The following is a 25054-nucleotide window of genomic DNA, read 5'->3' as shown; positions in this document are numbered from 1 at the left end:
TTTCCTTCTATATATTTTATGGTTTCAGGTCTTATGTCTAGTTCTTTAATCCATTTTGAGTTGATTTTTGTGTATGGTGTGAGGTGGTGGTCAAGCTTCATTCTTTTGCATGTAGCGACCCAGTTTTCCCAGCACCATTTATTGAACAAACTTTCTTTGCTCCAATGCATAGTCTTTGCTCCTTTGTCAAAGATTAGTTGACCATAAATCTGTGGGTTTATTTCTGGATTTTCTATTCGATTCCATTGGTCTGTATGTCTGTTCTTGTTCCAATACCATGCAGTTTTGATGATTATGGCTTTGTAGTATAGTTTGAAGTCTGGGAGTCTGATGCCTCCATTCCCTTCTTTTTTTTTCAGGAGAGCTTTGGCTATTCGGGGTTTTTTGTGATTCCATATGAATTTCATCAATAATTGTTCTATTTCTTTGAAGAATGACATTGAAATTTTGATTGGAATAGCATTGAATCTGTATATTGCTTTTGGAAGGATGGCCATTTTAATAATGTTTATTCTTCCAATCCATGAGCAGGGGATGTCTCTCCATTTCTTTGTGTCTTCTTCTATTTCTTTTAACAGTGTTTTATAGTTTTCTTTGTATAGGTCCTTTACCTCTTTTGTTAGATTTATTCCCAAATATTTGATTTTTTTTGTTTCAATAACAAAAGGGATGGTCTTTTTGATTTCTTCTTCTTCAGATTTATTGTTTGTGTATAGGAAGGCTACTGACTTTTGCGTGTTGATTTTGTATCCTGCCACTTTACTGAACTGATTGATGAGTTGAATTAGCTTTTCTGTGGAGTTTTTGGGGTTCTCTATGTATAATATCATATCGTCTGCAAATAGTGATAGTTTGACTTCTTCTTTTCCTATTTGGATTCCTTGGATGTCTTTCTCTTGTCTTATTGCCCTGGCTAGGACTTCCAGTATTATATTGAAAAGCAATGGTGAGAGTGGACATCCTTGTCTTGTTCCAGATCTTAATGGAATTGCTTTCAGCTTTTCACCATTGAGAATGATACTGGCTGTTGGCTTGTCATAGATGGCCTTTATGATGTTGAGGTATGTTCCTTGTATCCCAAGAACTTCAAGGGCTTTTATCATGAATGGGTGTTGTACTTTGTCGAAAGCTTTCTCAGCATCTATTGATATTATCATATAGTTTTTATATTTCTTTTTATTGATGTGTTGGATAACGTTGATTGATTTTCGGATGTTAAACCATCCTTGTGCCCCTGGAATGAATCCAACTTGGTCGTGGTGAATTATCTTATGGATACATTGTTGGATTCTGATAGCTAAAATTTTATTGAGGATTTTTGCATCAGTGTTCATTAGGGAGATTGGCCTGTAGTTTTCCTTTTTTGTGTTGTCCTTGTTCGGTTTTGGTATTAGTGTAATGTTGGCTTCATAGAACGTGTTTGGTATTGTCCCTTCCTTCTCAATTTTTTGGAAGAGTTTGTGAAGGATAGGCACTAATTCGTCTCTGAATGTTTGGTAGAATTCATTTATAAATCCATCAGGTCCTGGGCTTTTGTTTTTGGGGAGGTTTTTGATTACCATTTCAATTTCGCTAATTGTAATTGGTCTGTTTAGGTGTTCTATTTCTTCTTTATCTAGCTTTGGGTGATTGTAGAGTTGTAGGAATTTGTCCATCTCCTCTAGATTGTTAAACTTGTTTCCATATAACTGTTCATAGTAGTTACTGATTATTCTTTTGATTTCTGCTGTGTCCGTTGTGATTTCTCCTCTTTCATTGATGATCCTGTTTATTTGTGCTTTCTCCCTTTTTTCCTTTGTGAGCCTGGCTAGGGGTTTGTCTATTTTATTGATTTTTTCAAAGAACCAGCTCTTGGTTTCATTGATCTTTTGGATTGTTTTTTTAGTTTCAATTTCATTTATTTCTGCTTTGGTTTTTATTATTTCTTTTCTTCTACTGGTTTTGGGGTTTTCTTGTTGTTCTTTTTCTAGATCTTTGAGCTTCGAGATTAGGTTGTTTCTTTGCGTTCTTTCTTGTTTCTTGATGTGAGCTTCTATTGCTATATATTTTCCTCTTATTACTGCTTTTGCTGCATCCCATACATTTAGGATATTGGTGTCCTCCTTGTCGTTCAATTCAAAAAATTTTTTAATTTCTTCTTTGATCTCCTCATTAGTCCAATGGTCTTCCAGTAGTGTGGTTTTTAATCTCCATGAGGTAGGAAAGTTCCTTGCCTTCTTTTTATGGTTTATTTCTAGTTTGATGCCTTCATGGTCAGAAAAGATGGTTGATATGATTTCAATCTTGGTGTATCTGTTGATGTTTGTCTTGTGCCCCAGTATGTGATCGATCCTGGAGAATGATCCGTGTGCGCTTGAGAAAAATGTGTACTCCGTTTTTTTGGGGTTTAGTGTTCTATAGATGTCTGTTAAGCCCAATTGCTCTAGGTCTTTATTTAGAGCTTTGGTTTCTTTACTTATTTTTTGTCTTGTTGATCTATCCATTGTTGATAGTGGTGTGTTGAAGTCTCCCACTACGTATGTGTTTTCTCTGATGTCTGTTTTCAGAGAGGACAACAGTTGTCTGATATATTTTGGTGCTCCTTCGTTTGGTGAGTATATGTTAATTAGTGTTATTTCTTCTTGAAGTATTGTCCCCTTGATCATAATGTAGTGACCATTGGGGTCTCTTTTTATCTTTTTGAGTTTGAAATCTGTTTTATCTGATATAAGTATAGCTGTTCCTGCTTTCTTTTTTGGCCCATTTGCTTGTAGGATTGTTTTCCATCCTTTGACTTTGAGCCTATTTTTATCTTTTGTAGCTAAATGTGTTTCCTGGAGACAGCAAAAGGTTGGGTTTTGTTTCTTAATCCAGGCTGCAACTCTGTGTCTTTTTATTGAAGAGTTTAGTCCATTTACATTTAGAGTTAATATTGATATGTTAACATCTGTATTTGCCATTGTGTTTGTCTTTCCTTTGATTTTATTTATTTATTCTTTTAATAACTTTTTTTTTTTTTTGGCCTTCTTTCATTGTTATTCGTCGCTCTGAGGTTCTGGCTTTAGGACTCCTTGTAGTATTTTTTGGAGTGGGGGTTTAGTTGCAATGAAATTCCGGAGTTTCTGTTTGTCTGGGAAGGTCCATATTCTTTCTTCAAAGAGGAAGGAGAGCTTTGCGGGATAGAGTATTCTTGGTTGGCATCTGTTTTCTTGGAGTCTGTTGACTATGTCCCTCCACTCTCTCCTTGCCCGTAGTGTTTCTTCGGAGAAGTCTGATGTCAGCCTGATTGGTTTTCCTTTGAATGTTATCTGTTTCTTCCCTCTTGCCAGCTTCATTATTTTTTCCTTGTCCTGGATTCTTGGGAGCTTTACTATTATGTGTCTTGCTGTATTTTTCCTTTCGTCGTGGAAGTTTGGTGTTCTTCTTGCTTCTTGTATATCAATTTTCAGCTCCTTCTTCACATTTGGGAAGTTCTCTTCAATTATCTCTTTGAATATTTTCTCTGTTCCTACATCTCTCTCCTCTCCTTCTGGTATTCCTATAACTCTTATATTTCCTTTCCTCATGGAGTCAGATAGTTCCCGAAGTCTTTCTTCGTTCTTTTTCCTTCGTACTTCTCTTTCCTTCTCTGTTTTGGTTCTTTTTATTTCTGTGTCTTCAAGATTACTTATTCGTTCTTCCATTTCATCTATTCTGCTTTCATTGCTTTTTCCAGAATTCTTTAGTTCTTCCATTAATTCTTTGATCTCCTGCATTTCTTTTACTTCCCTCTTTAGGGACTCAATTTCTTTCTTCTGACCATTGTTTTCCCTCTCTAGGGACTCAATTGCATTCTTCTGATCGTTGATTATTTTTCCCTTATCATTGTTTTCCTTTATGACTTCTGTCAGTTTTTTAATCACGGCAATTTTAAATTCTCTTTCTGGAAGGCTCAGAAATTCTTCCAAGTTATTGTCGTTGCAATCTGGGGGCTGGCTTTCTTTTTGTGGTGTGCTTTTTCTCTGGAGAGTTGCTAGGTTGCGTGTGGTTCTTCTCCTCCCTACTGTCTGTTTTCTAATTTGCCGTATGCGTTGGGACACTGTGTTGTTGGGACTTGCCGGCATCTTGGGTGGGCTTCTCTGTTCCCCTCTGGTTCTTCCAGGAGTCATCTGTCAGTTTCAAGCAGCCTTTACTGGAGAAAGGTCCCTGTTCTAAAATGCCGATGTGGGGACACACTCCCCTGTGCGCCTGGTCTGCCCCGGCGGTGGGTTCCTGCTCCCCTCTGGGCTTGGACTGCAGGCCAGAGGGGGTCTGGCGTGGGCGAACTTCCCCCGCTCACCTCTGGCTCCTGGGGAAGCCTTCTGCAGGTAGTCTTTACTGAAGAAATGTCCCTGTTCTAAAATGGTGATGTGGGACACACTCCCTGCGCTTCTGGTCTCAGGCACTCTATTCTGCGCGCCTGGTCTGCCCCGGCTGTGGGTGCTCGCTCTCCCTGTGGGCTCAGACTACTTGTTCAGAAGGGGCCCGGTGTGGGCTAACTCCCCAGCTGGCCACTAGCTCCTTCAGTAGCCTGTGCTGGGGTCAAGTCGCTAGGTGGCACCAGAGATCTCTCCTAGAGCCCTTGGGGAGCTGATTTTCCACCCCGTGGGACAGGGAGCAGAGCGGGGATGGTAGGGTACACCTCAACGGCTTTAGGGTGCTGTGTCTGTCTTGTGCCCCACCGTCGTGGGGAACCCACGCCCCTAATTTCGTGCCCCGGGTCTCAGTTCCAAAGCCCTCAGTTCCAGGGCGCGGGCTGTAGCCCAGATCAGTGGCGCGGGAATGGCGCCTTTTGAATCCCGCTCCCCTGCCTGGGCGCCTTGTTCCTGCTCACTCAGGGAGGGCCTCCGCCCGGGTCTCAGTTCCACAGCCCTCAGTTCCAGGACGCGGGCTGTAGCCCAGATCAGTGGCGCGGGAATGGCGCCTTTTGAATCCCGCTCCCCTGCCTGGGCGCCTTGTTCCTGCTCACTCGGGGAGGGCCTCCGCCCGGGTCTCAGTTCCAAAGCCCTCAGTTCCAGGACGCGGGCTGTAGCCCAGATCAGTGGCGCGGGAATGGCGCCTTTTGAATCCCGCTCCCCTGCCTGGGCGCCTTGTTCCTGCTCACTCAGGGAGGGCCTCCGCCGTCTCCCCGCAAGCCTAGGTCGCAGGCGCGGGGACCTGGGCAGCTGCAATCCGAGCACCGCTTTCGCGCAAGCTTACCGGGCTGGGCGGCCGGGGCTGTGTGCTGGTGCTGGTCTCCTCCTGGGGGGCGGGGCTCTCTTTTTAATGGCGCGTGGAGCTCACCTCCGCGGCGGATCCTGCAGGGTTCGCCTCAGCTCCCGTTCACGGGGTGTGGTGGCTGCAATAGTTCCTTTCCACTCACAGTCCCACTTGCTGTGTCCGTTTTTCTTGTTGGGCGTTTTGGTTTGTTGTTTTCCTCCTCTCTGCCGGTCGGAGAGTGCCGCCTCTGTGGGCGGGGGAGGGGAGCAGGGTTCTGCGCTTCCCTCCCTTCTCGTCCTCTTTTATGGCAACTTTCTTCTTCGGGCAGTTTGCTGGAGTCGTCCGTTTATCTTCCGTGTCCCAGTTCTCACTGGGACCTGCCGCTTTTCCTCCCTATTAACTTTTTTTAATGGGAGATCTTACTCGCAGCGTCTCCTTGCCGCCATGTTGCTCCGCCCCTTCCGCTATTTATTCGATATGTGCACTTCTATAGTCATTGCAGGACTATTTACAGTGACCAACCACAGAAACATACCAAGTGCCCAACAGCAGAAGAGTGGATTAGCATGTGGTAGAGATACACACTGGACTAGTACACAGCTCTAAAAGGAAAAGATGAAATATCATCCCTTGCCATAGCATGAATGGAACTGGAGGGGATTATGCTAAGCAAAATAAGCCAGAAGGGAAAAACAAATACCAGATATATGTGGAACATAAAGAAACAAAACTAAGCAAGGAATGGCTAAAACAAAATCAAAACTAAGCCCAGAAATCTATCAGCAGAATTTAGGTTGCCATAGGGGAAGAGCAAAAATAGTGTCTGTCCAATGGAGGAAGACACATTCCTAGGGAGATAAGACCCTGTACCCCTAAGCACATCCAGTGTTGAAAACCAATGTTACCTCAATAAAATTAAAACAATTTAAATAAATGAATAAGTGCTGTTTTAAATTCACAGGTTTGGAACTTTCTCATGCAGCAGGAGACAATTAATGCATCCATATAAAATATTAGATTCGGTCCTGCATGTGTTAAGTCTTCAAAATACATTAACTGCACCTTTTAGATACACTAATCAATAAGCAAGTGCTTGTAGAGATTTTATTTAAGCATAATATAGCTCTGCAAAAGGCTACTTGGATGCAGTTATTGGATTCATGCCGTCAATATAGCTAAGAAGACAGTCTTTCTAGCATTTAGAAAACTTCTCCTGGATAAGGTCTCCAGTTGCAGAATTGTGGTCTGGAGGCGCTGTGCAGCTGTTATTACAGCAAGGTCTCAGAGAGGCCGTGGGTGTATAAGATCCAACGACTCTAGTTCAAATATTAAGGGCCTCCAACTAAGAGGGACTCTGGAGGGAGTGGGTGGGAACAGACTTTATATAATAAGCCCTGTCATTTCTTTTTAGGTTTTCATCATATTATTAAATTAAATGACAATTTTTGGCAGATTGACTAATAGCAGCAAACATTCACTTTAACAGCTATGATACAATATGCACATGCTTTTAAAAGCCTCTCTAACAGCCGGTTGGAATTCAGCCTGAGATGAATTCATAAACATGTATTTTATAACCTGCTTGGTGGGTTATTAAAAAATGAGGCTGGCTTTATCTAGCAATTTATTCAATGAACAAAAATAGAATGGCTCCAGAGTGACGACTGCTCCTTCTCCAAGGCTGCTGAAGGGGCAGGCGAACGCTCCTCTCCCCCAGACCCTGACCCCAGAGCTGCTGATGACGTGACGTGACATGACGTGACGTGATGGCATTACTGACGAAGCACTGCATGACGCACCAAGAGAAAGTCTTCCATTTGCTTAGCACTGGGTTCTTCTCAACAACAACACTAAAGGAGGATTCCATTTAACCAGCCTTTGCACAACCAGTCTTACTTTTTCTATTATTATATAAACCTTAAAAGAAAAGAACTTTTTAAAAAAAATTAACCCAGCCATTCTTTCAATAAATAAGTTCTTGAGTACCTGTGATCAGCTTGGGGGTGGGAGGCAGCGGAGAAGCAGAAAGAAGTGTAGAGAAGTTTAGTGACTCATGGTGATGATCTGGGCTCCCCGCTGGATGGCTGGTACCGCGTCCTCTGGCCACAGTAGCACAGATTTGTTTCTGTCATGGTGGTGCAATATGCACCTTCAAGGGGAACAAGATTCTATAAGAATTAGTTCCAAAAGACAAATGATGATTTGTTGCTCTGAGAGATTTTACCTAAGACTGTAATCTTCACCAAGGATGTATGGGGGTACATGCAAACCCCAATACTCTACACGTGATAGCTCCAGACTATATTGTAGGGTCATTTACTATGCCTGGTCGTTTACTACCCAACAGTCTTCAGATGGACCAATCACTCCTACTGAGATTTTTGTTTATTACTGTATCACTCTCCCATGGACTCCTGCTCTGAACTGTGCTCCCCAGATATATTTTCTCAGAATGCCATTGGGATTGAACAATAAGAATGACAAAGTTGTAGTGACATGGATCTCAAGGTTCTATGAAGTTCTACTCTCATGACACACACAACCAGCCACAGTGGCCATCCTTTGGATTAGTCAACAAATGTTGATGACCACCTTCTGATAGGGGGTACCGCCAGGATAGGCTTGAATCACTCTCAGTCAAACTTCCCCTTGTGTTGAATGCATCTCCCACTTTGCCCTAATCTTTGCTATATATTGCTTTCAATTTCTGTTGCAATCCCCTAGCAAAGCACTCTTCTGTTTCTGGATCTTGTTTGGAACTCAACACAAAAGGCTATAGTATCCAAGTGAAAAGGTACAGAGAATGACAGCTGTGTAGGGGAGCCCCAAGACAATGGGATCCGCAGTCACAGAGCGTAGGTCTGCAACCTGCTCCACCTCTCAAAAGCCATCCGTGGTCCCAGGCAAGCTGCATCACCGCTCACTTACCAGCCTTACCTGTATATGGAGAAGAAGAATGAAACCATGTCAGAAACTGTTTTTGCGAAGTCCAAGCCTGTGTTACAGCCAAGGTAAAACGCGGGCTCATTGTCCTCTTCCTGCATAGGAAGAGCTCCTATCTCCATACTCACCTGGTCACATGATAAAGCCTTTTCCCTGCTGTAAAAACTGTTGTCATGGAGTTTGGTTGTTTATGCACACCAGGCAAAAGGCTCACACTTAGTCCAGTTACGAAATAGTAACAATTCCCTCACTGGGCTACTGGAATGCAAACAAGTGCTCACATAAGGAGCTTCAAAGAGTAACTGATACTTGGTAATCACTAGGCAGTGCAAGCTATTGTTATTATAAAATATATTAAATATTCCTCTCCAAGCTCTCGATCTATTTGTAGAGCATGCGAATTAACTTCTCCTGCTACTTGAAAAAACAATCTTATAAAACCTTCTGTATCTGGTGCCTTTGGGAGAATTCCAAAATCATTATGACAAACACAGATTACTATTTTATTATCAAGATAAAAAGAAATATGCTATTTTTTAAAACCGAGATCTGTAGCATGCATTGGCTTTCTTATTCTGATTTTTCTTGACCGCCTCATCATTATTAAAACGTATCCATTCTTTTGTATGCCCCATGCTAAGCCCCCTTTCACTTAGAATCTGATGCTTGTGCCTGGGTTTGCATGCTGACTCATCTACATCCTGTCTCTGAGAACTTGGCAATGCACGTGACTGTGTGCCTCAGTATCCCCATCTGTCAAATGGGAAAAATGGGGGCACCCTTTAACTCTGTCCATTCAGCTATCACTTCACTTGCCATGCATGCACACAGCTCACATGGCACCTACAAGCTCCCCATAAATCCTAGCTATTCTGACTTCCCTGAGATCTCAGCATGGTGACTGACACCAGAGCTGCTCAGCTCCCACGCGCTGAATGAATGTCCCTCGAGTAGAAGGAGCGAGCGCTCGGGACAGGGAGAGAGCAGGGTGGAGAGAAGCCGGAGCATGCGTTGCTCCAGCCCTGTGCGCCAAAACTCTCTTCCAGATGTCAAAGCTCTCCTGCTCCAGGCGGAACGCAAAAGCCAGGCCTCCCCAGTTCGCTTGGCAACTAAGGCCCATAAGCCGCCTTAATTTGGAAAATTCCACTCACGTTCCTGGTCTGTGGCTCTCTGCATGTCCCCGGGGGCTTTTGTGCCAGCCTTGAATCCCAAATGTTGAAGAGGAAGAAAAAAGGGGATGGAAAAAAAGGTAGAGGAAAGGTCGGAAATTTAAAGTGAATTGTTTGGTAATGGAAAGTCCCTTTCAAGTCTCTTTAATTCTTTATTTGGATTCCATTGAGTGCGTGCCAAGAGGGAGAAAGGAAAGGTTAAATCCTTCTATCAGATCTGGCGAAGGAGCTCAGTCAAGCAGCTTAAGGGACGGATTAGCTGGCCTGCAATGCAGAAGTGTTAACACACAGGATGCCAGCGGGCCCCACAGACCCTTCCTCAAGGAGCTGGCACCGCGCTCTGGGAGGGAGACCCTGGGGTGGGGGGGAATTGTCTCACCAGGTGACTAGTGGGTTGCCAAGCGGTGTCTGTGTCCAGGGGCAAAATGAGGCTTTGGGCGCTTTTCCGTCTTGAGAGTGTGATAATGTTTTGCATCTTCCTCCCAGAAAAACACTCACATATACAAAATACAGCCAGAAACCTGAGGGCACGCAAGGGCCTCGTGGACACCATCCAAAGCCCTTGAGCCCCCGCCTGAAGATTTGAGAATTCTTTGCTAACTGTTTTTCTGCTTTTCACACGCGTCCTCCTGGCGGGCTTCCCTGGAGGCCACACACTAGTTTTTGACGCAGATGTGATCCAAAAATCAAAATGCCGCTTCTCAGTGGCCTGATGTGTCTGTGTTGGATTCCACAAAGCAGACAAGTTTAGTGGGGAAAACGAAGGGAAAAGCCTGGTCCTTGGTGTCGGTTCTGGCTCTGCGCTTGGCTCCTGCAAGCTCAAGCTGGGTGTGTTGGAAAGTCTTCAAAGTTCCCCCATCTTCGTGCATAAAATGGTGATTTACCAGCTTCCCGCCAACCTCTTCGGGCTTTTGTCAGGTTACATTCCTTGCAGGTCAAGTGATTTTTCAATAATAGAAAGGATGAAGTAAATATGCAAGGTAGGGAGCAGTGCTGGGGTAATGGGGTACATGGGCTTCTCTGCTCCAAAGGCATTTGCATGGCGTGAGGAGATGGTCCAAGAACCCCTCCCTTCTGAGAGAATCAAGAAAGACTACAGGGAGAGAAATTTCTGAGCTGAATCTCCAAAAGCACTCAGGGTAGTCAGCTAGATAAAAAGGAGAGATAGTGTATTTCAGTCAAAGGAATCACCATGTTCAAAATCAAAGAGGAAGGTGTGGCGGCACCACTGAGTGTCACGTGGACCAGGCCCTTACCATGTCTCTGGGCCTCTTGATTGAAAAAAAAAAAAAAAAATACATGGTTGGAGGACAACTGGGGGCCAGAAAAGTAGGGCTGAGGAGGGAGAGAATGTCAAGCAGGCCCCATCTTCTCCCTCCCTACCCTGCAGAAAGCTATGGTGGGTTGCCCAGAAAGTACCTTCTCTCAGCTTCCTCGCCTCTCAGACCACAGCCCTGCTCCCAGGAATCTGTTAAGGAGAGATGCTACGAGAAGACACTTCCCCACACATTCAGATCCATTCTTCTTCTTTTGGACAGAATCCCCAGATTTCAGATAAAATCTTCTTTGGGGGCCTCCCCTGGTGGCTCAGGCGGTTGAGAGCTGCACTGTGAAGCTGCCCGCAGCCTCTGCAGTGCGAGTTCGATCCTGGCCAGCCAGCGAGAATCCCACATGGTGCAGCAGGCCTCTCCTGTCTCGCCCGCTACTCCCCTCAGCAGTGTATTTGGTCAGTCTGCCTGTTCTGTTCCCCACTCTGTCTCTGGTGAATCCTCTCACCCTCCTGCGCATCTGGCCTGTACCCTGGTTCTTGTATAAATAAATAAATAAATCTTTAAAAAAAAAATCTTCTTTGGGATCTTTAGGACCCTGTCTCTAAGTGGGAGACCCAGCATAGAAGGTGTATCTCGCCAGGCAGAGGATGCCCGTTTTCTACTGAAAAGCCTCCTCTAACATGGGAGCATGCACACACGGTGATTGCATGTGGGGGTTGCAAAAGACAAGGCAGCCCCCTGCCAAGTACTTTTTCCATGAAATTCTAAACTTGTGTGTGTTTTAAAGGAAATGCAATCGCCTATTTCTGATGTACTTAAGTCTAGATCCAAATGCTTCATGATAATTGCTGCCATCCAAGTTCCCAGAGCCTGAGTTTCTAGCTTAAGTTCTTCCCTTAAAACAGGAAGCTGCAGGGGTTTTCCAAAAACAGAAAGAACATGAAGCAAGAAGAACAAAACTGGTCTATTGTTTGAAACAAGAAAGAAAAAATCCTGTAAAATGAACTCATCTTTTGAAGTCGTCACCTGCCCGTTTTCTGGACATTGAACTCACCTTCCACGCTGACAGGGGACCTCACGCTGTTGGCACCTGGGAAGGCCTGGCTCATGCCCCATGCCCTGGCTTCATTGTCCACGGTGCCCACCCTCATATATCCCGGTTTGAAGGATGAGTGAATGGTCCCCGACATTGGCAGACCCCTGGCACGCCCTTCACTCCATCCTTGCCTTTTGTCATAGTCCAGACGAAATATAATGCAAATGCTTATGTGGTTTTAAATTTTCTTGCAGGTGCATTAAAAAAGATAAAAAGAAACTGACACTATCAATGTAAACAATATATTTAGGGGTGGAGGGGGCCAATGGACCATGCTGGAGGACTGTGGGTGCCTTGGTGCGGGTCAGGTAACATCCATCTGAAGAGGTGAGATCCTATGTCTCTGGATCATATACCATGTTGTCAATCGATGCTCCCTCAATTAAAAAATATATTTAAAAAGAATATATTTAACCAATATCACCAAAATAATTTCAAAGTTTTATCAGTGTAAAATATGATATATCTTACATTCCTCTACCCCCAGCAAGTCTTCCAAATTTGCTTATGCATAACTCCAACTGGACCGTCTGCTGCATTGGACCACTCAGCCCCCCTCTAGGAGCAGATGGCTCCCCAGCTGACCTTCGCCATTTTAATGGCTGGACTTGGTTTTGACAAGCCACTGCCTGCCTCCTGGAGGTTGGATGCACCCAGGACTGTGAACCATGGATTTCTCTCTTCACCAAGAGACTGTCATGCATTCCCTCATGTTTCCATAGCCTTGACTCATTCAAAACACATCCTCCGCACCATATGGTGTTTGGCCACTAAGTCTGATGCAGTTAACATGCAACTGTTTCTATCTTCTATAACCCTTCCCTTCAGATCAATTCTGTGGGCGCTTTTTGGTAAAGATTAATTCTTTTCCAAAAGGAAGGGAGGGAGGGAGGGAGGCAGGGCAGAAAGGAAGACACAGTCACCCGTTCCTTCCAGCCGCTTGCAACAATACAGTTGATTAGCACTGACTCTGCTGAACTGTGCCCTGGGTTTAAGGGCATTGGAATTGCCACTCTGACTTAGCAGCACATGTGATAACCATGTCTATCTTGCTTTGATAGTAAGTCCAATACCTGGTCTTCGCTACCCCAGAAGCTCATCCTTTAATCTGATAGCACAGAACCCATATTCATGGCCCCACAGTGGCCTGCAGATACCAGGGAGTGCCTCAGATACCCCCCTTCCTTAGGGCACTTCTTAGTGTGCACAATGGCCTTAACCATATATTTGAAAATGTAGTCACACACTAAATTCTCTTAAACAGGGAAAGTGCTTAAATTTATCAAATACATACAGGCTTCTCAACACACACACAAAAAGTAGTAATTTAGAGACAAGTCTCTGGCTACACTACAACTTCGAATGTAGACATTCACCATCCTAGGCCTGTTCTCCAAGGGGGGGTCTTGTCTAAAACTCAGGGTCTCTCTCTGATCCACTTATCAAATCATCAGGCTAATCTGGGGAATGTAGTTTGTCCCTGGGACCCCTAAGATAATAAAGTTCACTTTCCTGCTAACTCTGTAGACCTCTGAACTTGATGAGCTCCTGCATTCTTTTCATGCGCAGCCTATAGTGCATTGAAATTACAGCTAATTGAAGTTTGGATCTTCCTCCTCTACCTGACTCTGTGGCCTGCAGCATCAAAGGCCAGTCGCTGACACCTGCCGCTGAGAAAGGGAGACTTTCTCCACCACTGTTATATTTGATTAGTGGTGAGTCCAATGTTCATTTGATTATTATATCTTTATCAAAGCAGGTTCCTATAGGGTCAAGTTCATATAGGTTACATGTGCATTAACACACATTATCCTAGTTTGGATTTTTTATATTCTTTTATAAATTGTTACCTTCTTAAAATATGAGCTTTGTAAGAATTGTCTTCTCCTTCCTCACTTCCTCTAGTTTCCTTCTTCCTTCTTGTCATTTACTGCTCAGGTTGACACAGAAGGACCCAATAAATATTTCTTAGCTGATGGATGAGCTGGACAAATTCCAATAAGGAGCAAGATCTTTTTTAATTGCTTGAAAAACCTCGGAGCTCAACATTTAAACGCCTTTTAACACCGCTTTTAAACATTTCAAAGAGCAGTCTTGTAATTCCAGTTGTCATTACAAAGCCCACTTACCAGCCTCATGCCACTTATAATCTGGAAAACTCTATAACATAAAGCTGATTCTGTTAGACAGTTAATAGGACAAAAATTACAGTCACTGTAGAAACTTTAACTTAGAATCCCCAGATTTGAGGATAATTAAAATCACAGCTCGAATGCTGCAGGAATAACTATTTGAATTTAATTTACTGTCATGTGTAATATAAAGGCTGATTACTTCTCCCCCAGCATTTGGACTTCAATATAATTTCTTTTTTTTGTGATTTAAATTTACTTAAGTGTCAATATTTTGCAATTCAAAGTACAAATTAACTGAATGTGTTTTTTTCCTAATAAAAGCAACATTCAATAAAAATTGTAAATATTCTCTTTCTTTGCTTCTGTCAAACACTTTGGACATGAGTTTTATTTTGGAAATGTGGGTGCAACATCAGCAGACCCAGAGTTTTCTTAAAACAATACCCTTTATTATCAAGTGAATCCACCATCACATTAGTTTTACTACTGGACTCCTTCTTAACCTGAGAAGGGGGTAGGACAGGAGCAAAAAACATGGTGTTTCGAGGACATTTGATTTGGAAAGTGGTCCTCTTTCTGTGGGACATTGGGTAAGATATTTTGATCTTCCTTATTCTCTGCAAATTAACAATTATAATAATAAATACTTGTAGGATGCTTTATATGAGCCAGGCACTATTCCAGGTGCTTCTCGAATATCTCAATAATTAAAAAAAAAAAACAAACTCATCTTCCCATTTTGAAGTTAAGGAAAATGAAGCTTAAAGAGGTGAAATAACACACAGGAACACACAGCTAGTTCAGAGAAAGATCTTTATCCCAATTCACTTACTAGAGCTCCAGCTCCACCACCCTTGACCCTGCTCATTAGATGCCTTGAACTGAAAGTGGCCCCACTATGAGAACATGGACTGGGGGAGTTAATGCAGGAATGTGCATCTGGCCCAAGGCCACCGTTGTCAGCGGACCACTAGATTCCAGACCCTAAATCAGATTGACAGAGAATCACACCCAAACCATGAAGTCAGCAATTTTCTAGTGGCCTCAATCTTGCAAAAACAATATTGAACTAGCCACAAGTTGGTTAGGAAGTGAAGGGCCACAGAAAAATCCTGGAGGCACAGCCCTACAACTCCCCATGACATCTGGTTGATTCATGTGAGGTTCAAAGAGCCAAGTCATGCCCCCAAGGAACATCCCAAGCAGAATCCAGGAGCTCAATAGTCTATCAGCATGCAGAATGGAGACCCTCCTTGCCCTGGTCTGTGCCAACACTGCCATTAGTCAGAGGCCTAACCACGCAGAGAGTGTGGTATAAGAGTGAAGGAAAGACCAGCTCAGCAGCATTTGCATTCCAGAGGCCAGACCATCTCCCCACCCTTCCACCTTCCACCTTCCACAGAGCACATTGCTGGCTTCCATTAAGCTCACCTAGTATTGCTTAAGGGAATCTGAGGCAAGTGCCTGTCCCTTGAAATGAAAGGAATCCCGAAGAATGCAACAGAGAGCAATTCCATGCTGGTGAGTTGTACTGGTTTTGATTTTGATAAGAAAGTATTTGTGAGGCTGAAGACAATCAAGTTGGGAAAGTGAGATCATGAGTTAGGACATTGAGGACAGGCTTCCATCTGCCACTTGTTAATTGCTCTTATAAATTATTAACAAGTCATTCCACCTTTCTTTTTCAGAAACTCACAGTCTAAAGTTGCAAACACACACATACACACGCACACACACACACACCCAGCTCTCCATATATTTCTTTCTTGCATTATTTTCCCTATGGTAGTTTTCATTTCTAATATACTAAATAATTTACTTATTCATTCTGTTAATTGCCCTCCCTACTAAAATGCAAGCACCATGTAGATACAGCTGGTCCTCTCTGGTCCACAATGGAATTTAATACCTAAGAATTCAATACTGATTTGTGGGCAGTTGTTGAATGTACTGTGCGAGTTGATTAGACGACATTGGTGGTTTCCCTCTTGAAAGCCTATGAACCCTTTAATTTCATAAAGACAGTATTAGAAAAGATTTAGGCTAATTAAGTCTTACTAAAAGCACGATGGAGATAACACCTTTCGACTACATGGCACTCCTCTGGCTTACCCCTCAATATCTCAATAAATAAAAATATTTAACATTACTTAAAATTTTGATTTGCTATTGTTTTTCATTTTTTTCATGAATTTTCTATGTTTCTTATTTAGTAAAAATTGTAGTACCATAGGTAACACCAAAAGTGAAGTTTTTTGAAGGAGGAGCTTTTTCATTGATGAAAAAGCTAAAAAGGAATCATTTGGTGTGTGACATTTCTCCATCTACTCAATCCTAATCTTTTCAATTCATATTCATTACACAAAGCACATATGTGTTAAAAGTAGTGCATTTAAACACATGAGCACATATAAACAGCTTGTATCTGGTCAATAAACACTAGTCTCTTCATTCCTTTATATGGGGGAGAACAAGTTCTTTTCCAACCCTAGAATCAGAGAGGCTACATTGCGGGAGCTGGACAGAGGAAGAAGAAGTATAATATGGTACAAGTCCAGAAATCCCAATATGCCTTATTGTCATCTTAAGAACTCTTTAAGAAAATCAATGGGCATGTAAGATTCAGAAAACCCCTATCGCACTGGCATGCCCTCAACCTGCACAGCCACATTGCAAAACAAGCTAAAGGGGAGAGCTCAGAAGCATCAAAGGGAGTTAAATGGCAAGAAACCCCAGGTAAGAGCAGACTGACCTTCCAGATTCTCAGGAAAAATCACCAGTAAGGGGCACTCATTTGGTGCTTTATTTCTAATTACAAAGAGAGACTGAAAACAGGTGCAGGAATGGAATATGGCTTTGGAATAAACAGAAAAATGAGTAAAGGGTGGGTGGTAGCCAAGACTCACATTTGCCTGTATTAAGGATCTAGTTAACCTGTGATTAAAATCTGAGGAGTGTATTAAACTAGCACATTACTTGTTTTATTTCCCCTCCATTGGACATTGAGTGACACCATGTAGGAGGGCAGAAGAGTAAATTTTGAAAAGGAAATCTTTTCATTTCTCAATACTTTCCATGTGCCTTAAAAGCAGGCACTTTGTTTCTATTATAGTTCTCTCTTTCTGGAATCCCTGAAGCTGTGCACTGGATCTTAAACATAATAACTATTATTTAGGAACAATTACTTTATGTCCAGACGTACCTTGAAACCTTGCACATATCACTTAATCATATCCTTCAAAAATCCCACAGTTGTGTAGAGTTTAAATGGATAAAGGAAAGATTCTCAAATATTGACAAAATTTTAGAAACTGTACTACTTAGCAGAGATCTAGGGAAAATAAGAGCCACTTCCTACTGTGTTACACTCTAGCCTCAGCGCTATGAGGATAAGCTCATATGTTTCGGGAACAGCGAAGTCTAGCCCTCCTCTGTACCCACACCATCATGATCAGCTCCCCTCACCACCCTGAACAAATATCTAACAGTACTCATCACATTGCTAGTAATGCTATATCCTGTTATTATCAATTTTAGGTTCTTTCCATATAGTCCTTCACGAAATCCTACAAGAGCTCAGTAAATTAAATACTAGTGGTCTCATTTTCATGTGAGGTAAAGAAAACAAGGAAAGCAATACTCTAACTGAAACTATGGGCTTGCCACACAAAAGCCATGGAAAAAACATCTCCTACCTTTGCCTCCTTATCAGACTCTTCTTCCCAGGCTCCGTGTGTGTGCAAATTCTAGAGTCACCTCCGTGGATAGCCATCTTGGGGCAGGAATCAAACATGGACAGTCAATATACCAAGTCTCAATAGATCAGGAAAAACAACTGGTCATGTCCAGAAAAACAGCAGGCAAAGTTCACCTGTGTCCATGGCCCAGTGAGCAAGTGGACAAGTCCCAGAGCCCACCCAAAGAAGGCATCTTATAAGGAGATAACATATAAAGTTGAGATTGCCAGGGTCCTCAACCTTACTGTCAGGATGAACACAAAACAGCCCACCCCCAACTACTCTCAAACCACTACACCAGAAAAGGGAAAATGTGCTCCTGAAAATTCTTAATCACAAGTTAAACTCCAATCATATTTGTAGTCCTGGATATCAATCTCCAGGTGACTTGAAATTGCTGGGCTGAAAATTTCATCTAAAGTAGTCCCATATTGGCAGAACAAATCTTGTAGGGGATCCAGCTTCGAAACAGTCCTCAAATAATTCTTCAGGTCATAAATAAAAAAACAGAGCAGACTATCACCTCTTTCATTCAACATTTGCTGGGAAGTCTAGTAGAACAGGGAGTCAAGAAAAAGAAACAGATGGCACAACTCCACACAAATAAAATAACAAAGCTCTCATTATTCACAGAGAAGATGATTATCTACATAGAGAAACTCATAGCCTCAGACTGATCATTTGACCAATGACTATATGATTCTTGATATAAATTAATATAAATACACAGAAAATACTTTAGAAGAGATAAAAATATAATGGCATAAAATATCAAGTACTGAAATATAAATCTAACAGAGGGGGAAGGAACTTTATGAAAAATCTTATAAAATTTTATTGAAAAACATTAAAGGAGAATTAAGTTAGTGTTATTTCATGTTTGAGGTAATAAGACTCAATATTTATGTCATTTCTTTTAAACTGATCTATAAATTCATCACATGTAATTCTAAGAAAATTCCAATAAGTTATTTCTAAAGCACTTGACAAGTCAACTCAACCACTTTATGTAGAAGAGCAAAGAGCCAAGAATAGTCATAAGCCTCTGAGGAAGAATAACAGGGGATCTGTCCTTCAAAATACCATGTACCATTATCAGGTGATGGCAATTTACAGCCAGAGGTGGTGATGTGCACATGGAAAAATAAATACATAAAAACAAAAAAGAACCCAAGAATAGGCCACACATTTATCGGAGTTAGATTTATGACAGGGCCAGCATCACACGTCACGGGGAAAGAACTGTGTTCAATAAATGGACCCAAAGCAGGTGATGGTTCATGTGGACCAAAAGGAGTCATGAGGCCTGCTTCATACCAGCTACAAAATCAGCGCCAGATGGATTAAATTTTTAAATATAGAAAGTAAAACTATAGAGTCTCCCCTGGTGGCGGAACGGTTGAGTGCTGGGCTGCGAAGCTGCCCGCAGCCTCTGCAGCACGAGTTCGATCCCCGGCCGCCGGGCAAGGGTCCCACATGGTGCTCAGACCTCTCCTGCCATGCCCACTGCTCCCCTCAGCAGTGTATTTCGTCGGTCTGCCTGTTCTGCTCCCCGCTCTGGCTCTGGTGAATTCTCTCACCCTCCCACACTTCTGACTATACCCAGTACTTGTATAAATAAATTAATTAATTAAAAAAACAAAACTCATTTCCCCCACAAAAAAAAAAAGAAAGTAAAACTATAAAACTTTTGGAATAATATATAGAAGAACACCAGGATGTATTTATGTCTTCAGGCGAGGGAGGGAAGAGGTCTGAAACAAGAAATGTAAAGTGGAATCTCGTAGAAATGATGAGTTTCTTGGCAAGACGAAGAACACCTGTTCCTCCAGAGACAGAATGCAAAAGCTGAAATGACAAGCCACAAAGTGAGGGAAGCTGCTTGGGAATCTGTAATGACAAAATGAGTAACCAGACAATAAACAGAATTGGTATTAATCAATAAATTAAAGACGATTCAATATAAAATAATGGGCAAAGTCTTTCATCAACATTCAAAAAGCAGACGTTCTAATGACCAGAAAATATTTAAAAAATTTATTCTGTTTACTAGTAATCAAAAGACACAAGCTGAAACCACCAGGAAATACCATTTTTCATCTAACAGACTGGCGAAAATTAAAAATTGAGATTATTAAGGATCGACAAGAATGACAGGCCACGGGAACCCTCTGTATCTCAAACAAGATGGTAACCGGATGTGGTTACCCTGGAAAACAAGACAATAGCATTTATAGTACTACTGAAGATGCCAAGCCCTGTGAACCGTAAGTTTCACTCCCAATATCTATGCTACAGAGACTCTGGCCACACACACCACGAGTCTGTATCACAATGCTGATAGACACATCAATAGTAATAAAAATATTAGAAGGAAGCAACTAAAATTTATTTTGGGAGTAAAGAGGATTAGTGATTCCTGCTCTGTCCATAGTAAAGGCTCCAATACCAAAAAGCATAAACCACAGCTACATGAACAAACAGGGCACAACTCGGAATGCAATGTTAAGCAACCAAAGTAAATAGCAGAGGGCTGATAGCATTTATACAGATGTCAATGTCGTGTAAAACTAAAAAATGCTATAATTAAGACCAGCAAGCAAAGGTGCTAGAACAATAAAGAAAAGCAAGGAAAGTGTTATCACAAAATGCAAGGTTCAAGTTGCCTGTGAACCAAAAACAGCCAAGGAGGTAATGAGGGGGTGTACATGATGAGTTTCAAAAGTATTGGGTGATGGTATGTGAGGTGTTCATTTCATTATTATTTTATATCCTACTTGCATAGTTTTAAATCAAAATTAAAATTTTGAATCAAAGTTTAAAAGAAGTACTGAATGTATGAACAACTTATTTATGTAGCATCTTGCATTAAAAGTCTTAACTGAAGGGCCTCCCCTGGTGGCGCAGCGGTTGAGCGCTGGACTGCGAAGCTGCCCACAGCGTCTGCAGCGCCAGTTCGATCCCCAGTCTCCGGAGAGGGTCCCACATGGTGCGACAGACCTCTCCTGCCGTGCCCGCTGCTCCCCTCAACAGTGTATTTCATCGGTCTGCCTGTTCTGTTTCCCTGGCTCTGGTGAATTCTCTCACCCTCCCGCGCTTCTGACTGTGCCCAGTGCTTGTATAAATAAATAAATAAATAAAATCTTTTAAAAAAAAATCTTAACTGAAGAATTCCCTTTTACAAAGTATTTTAGCTAATGATATTAATAATTAATACTAAATTGACCCTTACTACACACTAGACACTGAGTATGTACTTCACATGTTACTTTGCTCAATCTTCTAAAACCTATTTATCTTTGTGCCCATGTCAGAGAGAAGAAGATAAGACACATGGTGGGGGCCTCCCTGGTGGCGCAAGGAGTTAAGCACAGCACTATCAAGCAATCTGTAGCCTCTGCAGCACATGTTTGATCCCCAGCAGGCCAGGAAGCTACCCACAAGGCACAGCAGACCTCTCCTGTCTCCCTGCTGCTCCCCTCAGCAGTGTATTTCAGTCAGTCTGCCTGTTCTGTTCCCCACTCTGACTCTGGTGGATCCTCTCACCTCCTGCACCTCTGGCCTGTATCTCAGCTCTTGCATGCATAAATATATAAATCTTAAAAAAAAAAAAAAAAAGACACGCAGGTCCAGAGATTGCAGTGATGCCTGTTGGCTCCCTTGAGCTCCCCAAACCTGGCCTTTTAGCACCCCATACAATAGCATCTCCAAGCTCAGTACCTGCTCTGGGGCAGTGGTCTAGTAAGATATAGTTGCCACTGTCAAGAAACTTGAATAGTCTCACTCAGTGATCTGAGAGGAAGCTTGAGAGTATAACTGGCAAAGAGGCTAATGACAAGGAGAAATCAACAGCCAAGATATTGATCATCTCAGACGCTCTAGGTAAGTCAGCCCATAGGGCAAATCCAAAATAATAAGAAATGTGTAGTAGTTTTTTTCTAATTGGATTATTGAAAAGATACAAAAGCCTGATATTTGGGAGAAAGGAGCAGAGGAAAGTATAGTATTATTCTGGAGGATAGTCACTTTCTTTGTGCTCTCTCATTTTGTTTTCACATCTGTCCACTTCTGGGCCTTTTTTATTGCATTTCTTTTAGAGATGAGAAAAGCGAGACCTGGGCATGCTTTCTGCTTTAACCAAGCCCATCTAGCAAGGAGGAGAGAGGGAGCTGCATTGGAGTGCAGGTCTGTCTGTCTGTCTGTCTGCAGAGCCATCTCTGCTGTGCAGGGTCACATTGAGCCCCTGTTACGTGTCTGTCTGTCTGATGGGTCCACAGAGGAGGGTGCTATGACATCTGGTGTCATATCAGCTTTTGTGTCAAATGCTACATTGGGGTTTGATTCCAAATTTACATGAACCTTTATGATTACCACCTGGAAAAATGTAAAATTAAACTTGATCTTTATAAGGATGATCTGAAAAATTATAAAAATGAGTACTAATACTGCTACTACTACTACTACTACTAAAGCCAAATTTACAAGATTATCAGCATGATTGTAAAATCCACAACAGCTAAAATGCTTGACATGCAGGAGCCCTTTCTACAGGCTTGTGCTCTTACTCACCCTGCCTTTCTCCAGGTAGGGAATTAACCATCTGGGCATCGATTTTCCACGGAGTAGCTGAGAGGCCTTGGTGCACTGACATCCCTCCAAATCCAGGATTTTGTCTCCCCATCAGGACAGGACGGGAGACCAGATGGCATTGGCAGGGACCAAGCCTCATGAGTCACAATGAGTCCCTAAAGCTGCAGACAAAAGAGGGCAAATATTCTTTATCATGTGGAGGCAGAAAGGGGGGAAGTGACTCCTGGCCTAGTCTCTCCTGATACAAGAGGAAAGCAACCCTCACCACCCACCTTGCTGGATCTGGGAAGGATTAATGAGGCATAATGTGCCGTGCTCTGCTGAGAGCTATTACTGCCTCGCAGAGAGAAACATCCCATTGTTGCCAGCAAACAAGACTGACAATTTGATGAGGTGTGAATATTTTTAGTGTAACAGTATGTAAACACTGCTTTCTTCATCCAAGTCATCACTCTGGATGCTCCCTTATGCATTTTTATGAGGCCATTTCTCCATAGTTGTAAATATTCTGCCCTTTCCAGGAGCTCAAAGATGTGCTGACCGGGGCGGGGGGGGGGGGCCCATCTGAACCTCGGAGCTGATTCCGAAGGCTACCACATTCTCTGGGAGAAATGTCAATAGGCATGTTCACATTTCCTGCCAGTGTCTATGCCTTCCCTCTGGCGGATACAAATTGCATCATGCAAGGCCAGGGGCAAGGGAAAAAAGGCCTCTCTTGGAGAAGGTTCAGCTATTTCGTCGTGATCAACCGGGAACAGCAACATGATCACCAAGACATAAATGAGGGGAAAAGACAGGATTCTGGATTCTACACGCTGTCCCTGTCATACATGCTTAAAAGTCACAAATAGCGTAAATCTTCAAACTGATAAACAATCCCACTATTCATTCATTTGGCAGCATTTGCTGGGCACTGAGTGCCAGATTCTGTGCCACTCACTAGGACGTATTAGCGGCGATGACTCAGCCAGTCTTTGCCGTGGTCTTATTTCAGTAGGCACTTTAACGACATGACAGCCCGGGTGGTGGTGCAATGTGTAGATTCTCTTCCAGCCCACTCCCCTGCCCGCCCAGCCCTAAGAGTACCACCTTCCTTTACAACATCTTGGAAAGAGATGGTTTGTCTCTGTCTTCCTCGAAGGGGTACCCGAGGCAACTGTTTCTCTGCATAATATCTGCTCCCCAACTCTAGGCCCAGGGTCGTCTGGAACCCTGTTACTGCACTGTCCATGGGCCTGGCAATGGGGTACAAGGGCCAGGTCAGGCTGTCCTCGGTGGCCCATATTGGATCCTTACAACGATATCTGCACATTTCTAATGTCACAAAAGTGGCTTGCCTCGGAAGTCAGACCCTTCAACCACACAGCAAAAGTAGAGCCCTGCATGTCCACCTCGACACACCCCCAAGTATCACTTCCCTCGATGCTAAAGATATCACCCTAACCCTAGAATTGCTAATTACTGTGTGCTTTGACTCAAATCCTCAGTTCCTAACTAGTTTTTCAGTTTCTGCTTTTTGGCCTCCTGCCCCCGAAAGCCTGTCCTTCCTCAAAAACCAGAACAGCTTTAAAAAATGTAAATTAGATCACATTCTGGACTGCATGAATTCACCAGTAACACCTAAAATCCGGGTGATGCATGGCTGCTCCCTGGCCCTTCTCTCCCTTACTCTACAGCTCTAAATGGCGAGTCTTTTCTGGGCCTTGAAGATGCTCAGCTTGTTTCCACCCCCGGATGTATGCACTTGTTTTTCTATTCTATCCAGAACCCGCAGTTCTGAGGTCTTCACTGGGCTGGTACCAGCCTTTGCATCCTGTTCCTGTTCAAATGCTCTGTCTTCGTTGTTTATGGGGTTTATCCCCCAGTGCTTGAGGTGCCTCCAAGAAAATGCCCACTGCTATTTCTTGCACAGCTATTCTTATGACCTGTGCATGCCCCAAACATTTCTTTGCTTTCATATTTAAAGCATCTTGCCCCAGAAAGTCTGAGGACAAACACGTTGCCATGGATAAACTCTGCATCTCTAGCGCCTAGAGCCTGCTCGGTAAGAGAATGAGCACCTCATAATACCAAGGAAAACTAAACTGAACTGCTCACCTCTCAGGCTGCTCACCCACGGCCAGGCCAAAGCACCTCCTGCAAGCCTTCCATGCCGCTCCCATGAGGGTTTGGAGGGACAAAGACTCACTGCCTGCCAGTGCCTGTGCCCCGGCCACTGTAGGACGCACCCCCATCGCACAGCAGATCATCCTCCAAAGTCCACACCTTTTGATCCAAAGTCACAGCAAGATATTCCAAGATGAGCTCTGGCGCCAAATTTGTCATCATGCTTCCGCCCCTTCACATTGGCTTCTCCCAAGGAAAGTGCAGAAATACCCATTCGTTTTCTTAGTGTCAAAGATACCAGGTCAAGAAAATAAACACAAATTTTCCACTGTTAAGTGTCACCTCCCAACCATGGCCCCTAACTCCATCTTAAGGATGGGGGCATTTTCCTAACAGCCTGATCCCTGCAGAGCTGACCCTGCCCACTGGGGACAGCACCGTCCAGCGCTGCAGAGTGTAGTGGCCGCCTGCCCTCAGACGCTGCCTCGCATCCTTGATGATTTAAGAGCAACAAGGCTGGCACAGGAGTGTCGCTCAGAGGGAACACTCCGTAATGACTCCCAGTGTGTAGACGGCTTGGAAAGGTGTGAACGTGTTTTCCTTTACTCTTTGATCCAAGGCACTCATTGAGTGGATTGGCTTCTGTTATCTGTAGACAGAGGACTGTGTGGCATTCTGTCCTAGCGAGGGAGGAGGATTATTTGCCCAGGTAGTTGTTCTTCCAGGTGCAGATGACAGCGGCAAACACGGAGGGCATCCATGGCTGAGGAGAGGCCACTGACCCTCCAGGAGTGGCCACTGGGTATGGGAG

The sequence above is a fragment of the Talpa europaea genome (assembly GCF_964194135.1).
Source record: "Talpa europaea genome assembly, chromosome: 5".
In the NCBI taxonomy this organism is placed as follows: Eukaryota; Metazoa; Chordata; class Mammalia; order Eulipotyphla; family Talpidae; genus Talpa; species Talpa europaea.
Note: the sequence above shows the minus strand (reverse complement) of the source record.